The 13,443-nt window shown below is 39.0% G+C and overlaps 1 protein-coding gene across 1 annotated transcript in view; it reads right to left on the reverse strand.

The window, feature by feature from the left end:
* The window catches only part of LOC137624743 (uncharacterized), a 412,156-nt gene that overhangs the window by 124,244 nt on the left and 274,469 nt on the right, over nt 1-13,443 (reverse strand). The gene's annotated exons all lie outside the window — the stretch shown is intronic.

Raw genomic sequence — 13,443 nt, forward strand, 5'->3', positions numbered from 1 at the left:
ATGTTCTTCATCTTGGTTTTCTAGCCAAACACGAGCTGCCTTCTCGGCCTTGACCAATATCGTTCGATATTCCAAACTTATCGTATGGTTGGAAATGAACTAAAAAGAGTATTATGTCCTGTAAGAGCTCTTAAGTTCTATTTTAAAACCTTTACGAGGCCCGTCTGAAGCTTTATGGTGTTCAGTTAAGAATTCATCTTTGCCTATGACAGAGAATTCTTTATCCTATTTTTATCAGACTGTTAATACGAGAAGCTCATTCCCTTCTGAATGAGGAAGACCAAGCTTGGCTGAAGGTAAGGACACACGAAGTTAGAGCTGTCACAACTTCCGTGGCCTTTAAACAAAATAGATCTCTGCAAAATATATTCGACGCAACCTATTGGAAAAGCAAATCAGTGTTCGCGTCTTTTATCTTAAGAATGTCCAGTCTCTTTACGAGAACTGCTACACTCTGGGACCATTCGTAGCAACGAGTGCAGTAGTGGTGGGGGCTCCACCACTACAATTCCCTAATTCCAGAACCTTTTTAATCTTTCTCTTGAAATATTTTTGGGTTGTCCGGAAGGCTAAGAATCCTTTCGCATCCTACTTGATTTGGCGGGTGGTCAAAATCATTTCTTGAGAAGCGCCTAGATTAAAGGTTTTGATGAGGACCTTTAGTATGGGTTGCAACCCTTTATACTTCAGCTCCTAGGAGTCGCTCAGCATCCTATGAGGATCGCGAGGCTCAGTAAGGAAGACGTACTTAAAAAGGCAGAGTAATTGTTCAAGTCGTCTTTCTTACCAGGTACTTATTTATTTTATGCTTGTTATTTTGAATAACTGCTAAAATAAAATACGGAATACTTAGCTCATAATGTCAACTTGTTATGCTGGTCTCTACCCACCCCCCTGGGTGTGAATCAGCTATATGATCATCGGGTAAGTTTGATATTGAAAAATGTTATTTTCCTTAGTAAAATAAATTTTTGAATATACTTACCCGATGATCATAATTTAAAGGACCCACCCTTCCTCCCCAATAGAGAACCAGTGGGACAGAGGAGAAAATTGGTTCGTTGTTGACATCGAGTACTTGAGTACCTACTTGACAGATGGCGCTGTTGATATACACCCCCACCTGTATAGCGATCGCTGGCGTATTCCTCCCGTAGACTTTTTCTGTCGGGCAGCAGGGATGCAGCTATATGATCAGCGGGTAAGTATATTCAAAAATTTATTTTACTAAGGAAAATAACATTTTTCATATTTAATTGCAAGTCTGTTCGGCTACAGGCAGTCGAGTATGATGTGCAGGTAGCAAAGTTGGTCTTTTTTGGAAGGGGAGAATGTTAGTATATCGTCTTCGTAACATACGCTGAAGGGAAGGCTCCCTAAGATGTCATCAGTGAGTTTATGGAATGTTGCTCTGCATTACGAAGGCCAAAGCAGTGGTAATTGAAAGTATATGTGCTGAAGGGGATGGTAATGGGGATCTTTGGGATGTCTTCCGAGTTCATGGGCACATGATAATTCCCTTTCAGTTGGTCGAGGGTTGAAAATCTTTACCACTGTAGTGGTATGTAGTGATATTGGCGATGTTGTGGTCTGGTTCCGTCTGCGTATTGAAACACCTGTAATCCCTCTAGGGATCCATTCTTCTTTAAGATGATGTGCAGGAACCATGACCATGGGCCTGAGGATTTATTTTTCTGCCATTTCGGAGAATGTGCAATTAGAAGCTGCCAAACACTGAGGACCCCTTTCGACTTGTTATGGTGATAGATACAGTGCTTGTTAGGAACTGTTGGTGTCTGGCGTAGTTCTAGGCGGGAAACGCCGTGATATAAAGTGAGAGGTGGCTTAGGCATCCGTGGGCACGTTGATGTGGAGAGCGAGGTCGGAGAAAGCAGGGGATAAAGCTCAGAATGAATAAGAGCTGGCGTTAACTAAGCGTTGCTGTGAGACATCAACCAGGAGCTGGAAATGGGAGAGGAAATCCGCACCAATGAGAGAGCGAAACGTCAGCGATGAGGAAACTATACCATACAGGACGCCCCGAAATAACAATTTCAACCTCTCGTAACAGTGAGTGGGAATAATACATCTATTGGTGGCCACAACGCTGAGATCAACAGTCTTAGAAAGACAGGGTCACACCAGTAAGAGAGAATGACAGCCATCAGTATATGCCAGAAAGTGCACATTAGATCCCGAATCATACAAAAAGGAGAGATTAGTTAATGAGGATGCCGCTACCACAGCTGATGGCCTACTTACACCCTTTTTGATCATTGACATCCAGTAGTACATTTCTTAGCAGAAGCCTCAAATCTGATGCTGTAGTAGCATAACTGATGGTGAGAGACATCATCCAGTAGCTGTTGACAGCGTTGGTTGGGGCATGTGTGTGGTAAGGCATAGGTGGGTGGTAGGCTGCTTCGTTCTTTCCCAGGTATACCACAAGGTGAGTCGATGTTCTACAACATTTACCTTGGCTACAGTCGACCTTGTATGGTTTTCGACTTTATCAGGAGTGGTATTGTTGATGGAGTTCTTAATGGTGGGCAAGTGACTGTACATAAGGGTGTTGATGTTAGTCCTCGGGTCCTTCATGGGCGATGTGTTGAGATGGGAAAGGGCTGCTATTAGATGTTTTGGTAGGCATTGTTCCAAAATGGCACGTATTAGGTTCACTTCACGAGAAGAACTATCTGCAGCAGTCTGAAGTTTAGCAATACAGTACTGTACTGATCATTTATCCAAGGGCCATTGTTGCCTTTTTATTCCTCCTCGGTTGTTGAAAGAACTAAAAATTCTTGGGTGCAGGGGGTGCTGGTGATGGTGAATACTGGTCTAGGAGGTATGATTTGAGAGCATGATACAGTGGGGGGGTGACCCTTTGCTTGGAAAACCAATTCCAAGAGGTATGATTTGAGGGCATCATACAGTATGGGGGTGTCACTTTGTTTGCAAAGCCAATTGGAGATTTCTGGGAAGGTGTTGTCGAGGATCACTGTGAGGTCGTATTCAGCTTTGCTGTTCGAGTGTGTCGTACCCTTGATGTTGAACTGAACCTCAGCATGTTGAAACCAGGCAAACCCATCTCTGCCGGCGAATGGCGGGAACGTCACTGTGGCAGCTTTGTCAGATGAGTAGGGGTCAGTAATGGGAATAGTCAGAGGATATGGCATACGAAGTGGTGATCGGGGAGGTGGGTTAGGGGTTCAGGTACTTTTTTGTGGTTACCAATGGGATGTGAGTGGAGGCGTTATTAATACGAAGTCAGGTCCCAAAGAACTAACTTTATTTGGAAACAACACAGGTATATATAGGCCCCAAGTGGTCACTTAAGGGTGACAATTGTATGTGTATATTCATAGGGTTTGTCAATAAGGTTAATATTGGCTTAGAAATAGATAATAATAAAGAAATAATGATAGAAATAGAATCAGCCCGTTCCCTCAACGGCTTTTTGACGTGGTGTCTAATGTTGGTTGCAGTGTGGAAGGAAATGTATATAGGGCAAACATACTTCCAAGCTGCCCTAGCATGTCACAAGGTTTCATGGGTATCGATATCCTACATCATTTATCTTGATTTCAGTCGGCATTGTATGGTTGTCCCCTTCGTCAGAGGTGGAGTTGTTGATGGGGTTCCTAATGGTGGGGAAATAGCTGTACATAAGGTCATTGACGTTAGTCCTCGGGTTCTTCATGGGCAAGTTGTTGACATTGCGAGAGACTGGTCTTAGATGTTCCGGTGGATCTTATACCTATTGTAAAAGGCACAAATTATGTTCACTTCACGAGAACTGTCAGCAGTAGGCTGAAATTTAGCAATATAGATAATTTCTCTGAGGGATATAGGTTCTTTTGATCCCTCCACAGTTGTTGAGAGAGTTGAAGAATCTTGTCTGTAAGGGCGGCTGGCGGCGGCAAGTACTGTATGGACTTGTCCATTTTGTCGCAAAGCCAATTAGAGATTTCTGGGAAGGTGTTTGGGGTCGCAGTGAGGTTGTGGTCACCTTTGCTGCTTGAGCGTGTCACGCCCTTGATGCGAAACTGAGCTTAGGTGTGCCGAAACCATGCAAACGCTTTTCTGCCGGCGAAGGGCAGGAGCGTCACTGTGGCAGCTTAGACATATGAGTCGGGGTCAGTTATAGGCAGTGTTGTAGGATATGGCATATGAAGCATTGATCTGGGAGGTGGGCTGGGGGTTCAAGTACTTCGTAGAAAGTAGAGGAGACATTAATATGAATACCTCTCCCAGAGAATTAACTTTATTTAGAGACACTACAGTTATTTATAGGCCATAAGGGGTCACTTAAGGATGACACTTGCATGTGTATATTCAACAGGTTTTGTCAATAAGGTTGATATTGGCATAGAAATAGACAATAATAATGGAATGATAATAGGAATGACGTGATGTCCGATGGTGGTTGTAGTGTAGAAGAAAACATATATAGGGCATACATACCTCCATGTTGCCCTGGCGTGTCACAAGGTTTCGTGGGTATCGATGTCTTACATCATTTATCTTTGTTTCACTCGGCATTGTATAGTTGTCCCCTTTGTCATAGATGGAGTTGTTGATGGGGTTCCTGATAGTGGGGAAGTGGCTGTAAATAAGGTTATTGATGTTTACAACACTTCCAGAAGGCTCAAATCACTCGCTGTACAGCCATATGCACTTATTGCACAGACTCTAAAACGTTTTAGTCCTCAGATCCTTCAGGAGCAAGGCATTGACATCCAGAAGGGTGGCTCTTAGATGATCCGGTGGACCTTGTACCTATTGTACAGGGCACAAAGTAGGTTCACTCCACAAGGAGAACTGTCTGCTGTAGGCTGAAATTTATTAATACCGTACTTATAATTTCTCTGAGGGCTATAGGGGCGGGTGGCGACGGCGACTACTGCTGCAGTAGGTATGATTTGAGGGCATCATCCTGTCTAGGGATGTCCCTTTGGTCTCAAAGCCAATTGGAGATTTCTGGGTAGGTGTTGGGGGCCGCAGTGAGGATGCAGTCGGCTTTGATGTGAAACTGAATTCAGTGTGCTGAAACAAGGCAAACACATCTCTGCTAGTGAATGGTGAGAGCGTATCCGTGGCAGTGTCATTGTGGCAACCTACAGAAATGTGTCGGTGTCTCAGTGATGGACATTGTCGGAGGATACAGCATATGAAGTGATGATCTGGGAAGTGGGCTAGGTTAATGTTGTGGGAGTGGAGGAGGCATTAAGTGAGGCAGTCGGCCATCACGTTCCTCTTTCCTGGAATGAACCTTGCCGTCAGTTCCATCCCTTCTTCTGTGGCCCACTCCAACAGTTCCGTGGCTAGGGCGCAGAGGACCTGTAGGGGAAGAAGGACGGGCACTACGGTCTGCCGAGTCGTCTGGCGAACCTACAGGCGAAGAAATGCTGGAATCTTTAGGCATCTTCTTAGCTGCCTTCTTCTTCGTCCCGAAGCGCACCCACTGGATCTCAGTCCAATTAGCACACTCCGGGCACGTAGAGGTAGGGGAACACGCTTTCCCCCTACACGTGGAGCACAGGGAGTGGGGATCAACCTCAGGCTTGGAGAGGAAAGCCCCGCAAGACTTCCCAGCCACAGGCGCAGGGCAACGACGAGGATGCTCCATAACACAAAGCTAACACACCAAGAGACACAAGGATGAGCGGGAAAGTGAAATTGTAAACACGTGGGCAATACGCGGTAAGCACAAAGGATCGGGAGACACAAGGGTCGCACAAGGTAAGAGAGAGCGCGGCGAGATGTTTATCGCGTCGCGACCAGAAACTTACTGGCGATTCGACCTGAGCTAGCACGCTGCCTGACCCCGGGGTCGCCTCGGGGCACGTACCACACTGCCAGAAGTTGACCCCGTAGAAAACGGGAAGAGGGAGATAAACTATACAAAAAGCTGGTCGGTTAGGTAGAGTTAACCAGTATCTCCTAAGAAGGTAGTACAGTACTAGGTAAGTATGTTAGGAAAAATACAAATTACTTAAAAATTTGTGATATTCATAAGCCTGAAGGGGTTACTTAAGGGTGACTATTGCGTGTGTATATTCAACAGGGATTTGTCGATGAGGTTGACATTGGCTTAGAAATAGACAATAATAATGGAATGATAATAGAATTAAATTTATCTTGTTCCTTCAACTTGGAGTCTAATTGTTGTTGCAGTCTAGAAGGAAAAGTATTAGTGGCATATTTTGTTTGTACAGTATGTTTGTTGATTGCTGTATGTGCATTACACTATTATGAAAGATTTTCACTGCCATTTTACATATAGGGTATGTTATATAAGAAATGTTATAACTTCATTGACCAGATTATACTGGAAAGGAATGGTGGGTTTGGAAGGTAAATTTTAGATATCATATTTGCGGAATATTTTTACTTTTCTAAATATTTTTAAACTCAATACTGTACATAGCTCTCAAGTAGCGATTAGGCTCTTTATATTGAGCATTCACTGTCAGAGTGTAGGGTTGCGTATATAGCAGTTTGGGGTTTTATCCTGATTTAACTGTCCTAAACGTAAAGTAGTTTACGAATGTATCCTAATATAACCTTAACCTGCTGCAGTTTATGGTTGTATTGTAATTTAACCTTGCTTAACTTGCCTTTTCCAAAGCATGTCGCAAGGCAGCTTTGCCCTAACCTCTTGCTTTTTTTCAAGTAAATTGTGGAGGTTTATGGAGTGGGGTTCAGAATGTAGGTTGTTTAGAGTGAACAATGTAGATGCAGGTCTACCTTGGTCACTTTAACATCAGGGAAAACCTTAATTCTTGGTAGAGCAGTATCCTGTTGTTATAATCGATAAATGATATATCTTCAGGAAGTCCCTTATATATTTGATTAGAATAGAAAGTCTTGAACACACTTGTGGAAAGAGAGCACAGATTGAGTTTGGATTTGCAGTGAAGACTTTTTTTTCTAAGGCCGTAGATTGTTATGTTCTTTTAAGTTTATGAAATATGATAGGTTACGTAGCATGTTTAGTTCTATGTAAGCGAATACTATTTATGTTGAAGCTATGGTCAATTAATAGAGGCAATACGAAATTGTCGTTTCAAACTGACTACCAATATTTTTTTAGACTTGTTGATATGAAGTAAGCTATGAACGAGTATTTCACAATCATGCAGGTACCTGTAGTAGAAAATTAAAGAAAGAAACTACTTAGTTGATAACTGGCACTTTGAAAGAACATGTCAATCATCTTGATGGGAGTTGATAACTTGCTCTTTGAAAAAACATTTAATTATCTTGATGTGTGTGATATTAAAGGTTAAGGAAGGGTTTATGGGTAGCCTACATGCTTTCAAAGATTCAGTCATCTTGATGAGTGTGATATTAAAGGATAAGCAAGGGTTTATGGGTACATGTGGCTGGAAGCAAAAATGTTGTAAGCTTTGTAGATTTTTTTTTTCACTGCTTATGTTTCTCAGTTTTATGGAATCGTTAGTGAATTTCAACTTGCTGCTATTAACATTTTCTTGAGTCATTCTGTACCATGGTCTTCCGCTCTTTTGTGTTAGAGTTTTCTTGCTTGAGAGTGCACTCAAACACATTATTCTATGTGTTTTCTTATTAACATTCTTCACTGGGCTATTTTTCCTGTTGGAGCCCTTGGGCTTATAGCATCCTGTACCAAGGTCTTCCACTTTCTTGAATTAGAATTCTCTTGCTTGAGGGTCCATTTAGGCACACCATTTTATCTGTTTCATTATTTCCTTTCCTCAGTGGGATATTTTTCCTGTTGGATCCCTTTGGCTTATAGCATCCTATACCTTGGTCTTTCACTTTCTTGGGTTAGAGTTCTCTTTCTTGATGGTACAGTCTGGCACGCTATTGTATTTATTTCCTTATTTCCTTTTTGCACTGGCTATTTTCCCTGTTGGAGCCCTTGGGCTTATAGCATCCTGTACTATGGTTTTCCACTCTCTAATGGTTAGAGTTATCTTCCCTGAAGGTACAGTCTGGCACGCTATTGTATTTATTTCCTTATTTATTTTCTGCACTGGCTATTTTACCTGTTGGAGCCCTTTGTCTTATAGCATCCTGTACCTTGGTCCTTCACTGTCTTGGGTTAGATTGCTCTTTCTTTAGGGGGCACACTATTGTATTTATTTCCTTTCCTCGCTAGGCTATTTTCCCTGTTGGAACCCTTTGGTTTAAGGCATCCTTCTTTTTTCAACTAGGTTGGTAGATTAGCTAGTAATAAGTTTCAATATAATCCAGTGAAATTGAAACTACAGGAGAACTCTGAAACTTGATGATCTGGTTAAGTTGAAAGTGTAGTGTTTTGTAGCTCATCTGGAAATAAGATGTCTTTTGAAAGCATACAGAAGTTGAATTAATTGGTAAATGGGAGATTGGTTTACTGGATTTAATCTTAATCTTTTGCTGTGTGTATTGACAGCTATAGGAAATGTTACTTTAAAACTAACTGCAACATTGAGTGATGTCATAGTAGCTACATGAAACCTGTTAAATGAGTCCAATGAATTAGATTTTTATAGAATTTGTATTTAAGTCACATATCCTGTTTTCCTACTTGTTCTTACAGTAACATAGAGTTTGTTTATGTGAACAGCCTTTGTTAACAAGGCTTACAGGATACTATACCTGGTTTTAACTTGACAGAAAATAAGTTGTGTCTACATTTGGTTAGACATTCTTACTTAGGATCAGCTGCTTGCATTAATGATATTAAACAGTTGACTGAAAGATTGTTTTCATGTGAATACTGTTTGGGCAATGGCAGGTAATGCATGTCTGGTACATATATCATGCTGATATAAAGGATTTTCCTTATCTATACCCAGGATATAAGCAGATATTAAAAGTGCATATTAAAATAGTGCATCAGGTCGGTCTCTCTCTCTCTCTCTCTCTCTCTCTCTCTCTCTCTCTCTCTCTCTCTCTCTCTCTCTCTCTCTCTCTCTAAAGAAGAAACATTCAAGCATCTATAATAAAACCTTTCTTGTTTTAGGGGATGTTTAGCTCTCTCTCTCTCTCTCTCTCTCTCTCTCTCTCTCTCTCTAATTGTAAAGAATAAACATTTAAGCATCTAAAAATAAAACCTTTCTTGTGTTTTGGGGGGTGTTTAGCAAGCTAGAAACCTCAGGTTCACTTAATGAAATTGGAGAATGATTCTGACATGTTCCATTGAAAAGTCCATTGTATGTGTGGTAACACAATCAAATGTGGTCTGTTGTAGTTGTTGTTTATCTTATATATCTATCTATCTATATATCTTTCTATCTATATATATATATCTATCCATCTATCTATCTATCTTCATCTTCTAGTGAGAAAGTCATTTCCCTTAAAATAGATTATCATATTCTCAAAAATCTCTCCAGGGACAAAACAGAATCGCGCAAATGTCAATAGCACAGTTCTTCCCTTAATGAAACTTCTCACGATTTTTTCCACAAATGTTCGAACAGTTTAATTTATTGCGCCGGTGGTTTACCTGTTCTCTTGGGGCAATTACATCAGATTGAACGAAAGGAAAAGAATGCTAACGTTCTCTAGGGAGTGATTAGTGTCGTTCATTTCAGACCATTGCTGTGCAACTTCTCTTTCTGCGTCAGTCTTTTTTTTTTTATTATTTGACAAATTGATGAATTATAGTTTATCAGTTTATTCAGGTATGATAAAAGTAAGTATGTATGTGTATGTAAGTATATATATATGTGTATATATATATATATATATATATATATATATATATATATATAAATATTATATATAATATATATATGTATATATATATATATATATATATATATATATATATATATATATATATATGTATATATATACACACATACGCCATATACTGTACTTTTTATAGTTTATATATGACATATCTGGTTTTGACGTTGTTAATAGTTTATATAGGACATACCTGTTTTCACGTTGTTTCTTTTTTAGAATGATTTATTGTTAATTTATTCTCATCATTTATTTATATCCTTATTTCTTTTCCTCACTGAGCTATTTTTCCCTATTGGAACCCTTGGGCTTATAGCATCTCACTTTTCCAACTAGGGTTGTAGCTTGGCTAGTAATGATAATAATAATAATAACTGGATTCTCTCTACCTCGGGATCAGAGACCCAAGGGGGTAATCAACTCAAATATAATAGCTTCTGGTCGGGCGGGGAATCGAACCTGGGCCCAAGAAACTGAGGTTCCATTGACTTAGCATATATATATATATATATATATATATATATATATATATTTGTACCTTGGCTTCTAATAACTTCCCCGGAACAAATTTCTCGAATTCAATGAATTAGTCCATAATTTATTTATCTATCTACAAAAAAGTTTAATTAGTGCAACGTTGATCTCTCTCTCTCTCTCTCTCTCTCTCTCTCTCTCTCTCTCTCTCTCTCTCTCTCTCTCTCTCTCTCTCTCTCGTGAATCAATGTCGTAATCTTTCAGCTCTTTTAGACATTATGGATAATCTTCCTGTCATAAAGAAAAGGATTAAGGTTGAGAGAGAAAAGAATAATAGCAGTAATGGAAGTAGGTTATATATATATATATATATATATATATATATATATATATATATATATATATATATGTGTGTGTGTGTATATGTGTATATATATATATATATATATATATATATATATATATATATATATATATATATATGTGTGTGTGTGTGTGTGTGTGTGTATATATATACCTCTGCCACGGCAACTTATTTCTCGACCGTTTGCTCGACCTTGACCTTGAGCCTTAACCTTAACATGTATTAATTGGCGTGGATTTTCATTCACTTAAAAATGAACCAAGTTTGAAGTCTCTGAAAACGATGTCCAAACTTATGGCTGATTACGTGAATTGGACATTTTTCTTGACCTTTGACCTTAACCTTTCAAAATTTAACAATTTCCAGCTTTTTACATAACAGTTAATCCCTGTAAGTTTCATTACTCTACGATTAAAATTGTCGCTAGGAAACTGTTCACAAAGACACATAAACTAAGAGGGGCGAAAACATAACCTCCTTCCAACTTTGTTGGCGGTGGTAAAAAGGATGTTATAGCCCTCAGACACCCAAGAATCCTATAATCAATCCTCAACTCTCCTCGTAGGCTTATCTGTTTTCCCTGGGGACTCAATCAATTGCATGCAAAGTTGCAGCAAATGTTTTTATGTTGAACAGGCTGACATAAGTCTTTTTATGGTTTGTATATGACATATCTGTTTTGACGTTGTTACTCGTTTTAGAATGATTTATTGTTAATTTGTTCTCATTTATTCGTTTCCTAATTTCCTTTCCTCACTGGGCTATTTTTCCCCATTGGAGCCCTTGGGCTTATAGCATCTTGCTTTTCCATCTAGGGTTGTAGCTTGGCTAGTAATAATAATAATAATAATAATAATAATATTGAGAGACTTATACATTTTACTACATAAGATAATATATATAAATTCCTTGATTTCTACGCAATTTTAGAAGCTAAATTTGTATATTTATATGAATTTAACGAATATTTTATGAAAATATATATGGAAAATACCAAAGTTACCCTTAGTGCAATCACAAAATATATTATTATTATTATTATTATTATTATTATTATTAATGACTGCAGAAGTAGCAGCAGTAGGGGATTCAGCATTATGAAGCTTCATCTGTTTTGGATAACGGGGGAAGGTGGGCTGTGGCACCTTAGCAGTACCAGCCGAACTAGGTTGAGTCCCTTGTCAGGCTGGGAGGAACGTAGAGAGGAAAGGTCTCCTTTTTTCATTTGTTTGATGTAGGCTACTTCCCAAAATTGGGGAAAGTGCCTTGGTATATTATTATTATTATTATTATTAAGAAAAAAGAATCTAAAGAAAACATTACTACTTAGAATACACAAGCTGACCCAAGACGCAATTTTAGGAGAATCACTTACTGTGAAATGTAACAACTAGATTTGTACTTTGACATAAACAACGACAAATGGGGAAAAAAGTCATACCATTCGAGATAGCTCACAAACAGCCATAAATATGAAACAAATCATTTTTCGTATTTTCTTATGGATTTGCTTTTAGTTCACGTTACTGGCAATCTTTTATGTACAGCGGAGAAATGGAATAAGTGGAGGCGAAACAAGTGATTTCTTTTTTATTGCCAGTTACACGATATTGCAATAAACAGTTTGAAATTCCTATCAAGGGTGCAGAAAGATATGTCAAAAGTTCAAACTTGCAGCAAATGTTTTTTTTTATGTTGAACTGATTGACATAAGTCTTTCTATAGTTTATGTATGAAATATCTGTTTTAATGTTGTTAATGTTGTTAGATATTTTATTTTAATTGTTCATTATTTCTTACATCGTTCATTTATATCCTTGTTTCCTTTCCTCACTGGGCTATTTTTCCCTGTTGGAGCCCTTGGGCTTATAGCATCTTGCTTTTCTAACTAGGGTTGTAGCTTAGCTAGTAATGATAATAATAATAATGATAATAATAACCGAAAAGTGTGCCCATTGATATTTATTGCTCGTGTGGTCCCAATGTTATAGTCTTCATAACCTCTTGTATGTAGGCTATAAAGAACTAAAACTTATACGAAACTAGCTTCAAACACTACTACTATTATTATTATTATTATTATTTGCTAAGCTACAACCTTAGTTGGAAAAGCAGGATGCTATAAGCCCAGGGACTCCAACAGGGAAAACACCCCTGTGAGGAAAGGAAAAAAGGAAAAATGAAATATTTGAACAGTAACATTAATATAAATATCTCTAATGTATCTATATAAACTTTAACAAAACAAGAGGAAGAGAAATAGGATAGAATAGTGTGACCGAGTGTACCCTCAAGCAAGAGAACTCTGACCCAAGACTGTGGAAGACCATGGTACAGAGGCTATGGCACTACCCAAGACTTGAGAACAATGGTTTGATTTTGGAGTGTCGTCCTAGAAGAGAATCCAACTAAAAATAACAAAGATAAGATAAATACTGTATTAAAACAATATTGTATCATTTAATACAGTAAGTAAACACACATTTGTAATAACCTGATATATATTTCATATGAAACCCGACCATTTGTTGACTTTTACAGCTGGAAGTCAGTGGACTAGAAACAGCTGCATTTGTTGTTTTTGTTTATATGCCACCACTGGCCGATGTGGTATTGTCCCTGTCTGACGCTCGCCAGACTAGGGTTCGAGTCCCACTCAAACTCTAACTTCTTTGGTCGCTGTAACCTTACCATCCTAGTGAGCTAAGGATGTGTGTTTTTCTGAGAGCCTATAAGTCTATCTGCTGAGTCATCAGCAGCTGATGTTCGCCAGACTGGGGTTCGAGTCCCGCTCAAACTCGTTAGTTTCTTTGGTCGCTGCAACCTTACCATCGTTGTGAGCTAAGGATGGGGGTTTTGGGGGAGCCTATAGGTCTATC

Source organism: Palaemon carinicauda, chromosome 2, assembly GCF_036898095.1.
Source record: "Palaemon carinicauda isolate YSFRI2023 chromosome 2, ASM3689809v2, whole genome shotgun sequence".
Lineage (NCBI taxonomy): Eukaryota > Metazoa > Arthropoda > Malacostraca > Decapoda > Palaemonidae > Palaemon > Palaemon carinicauda.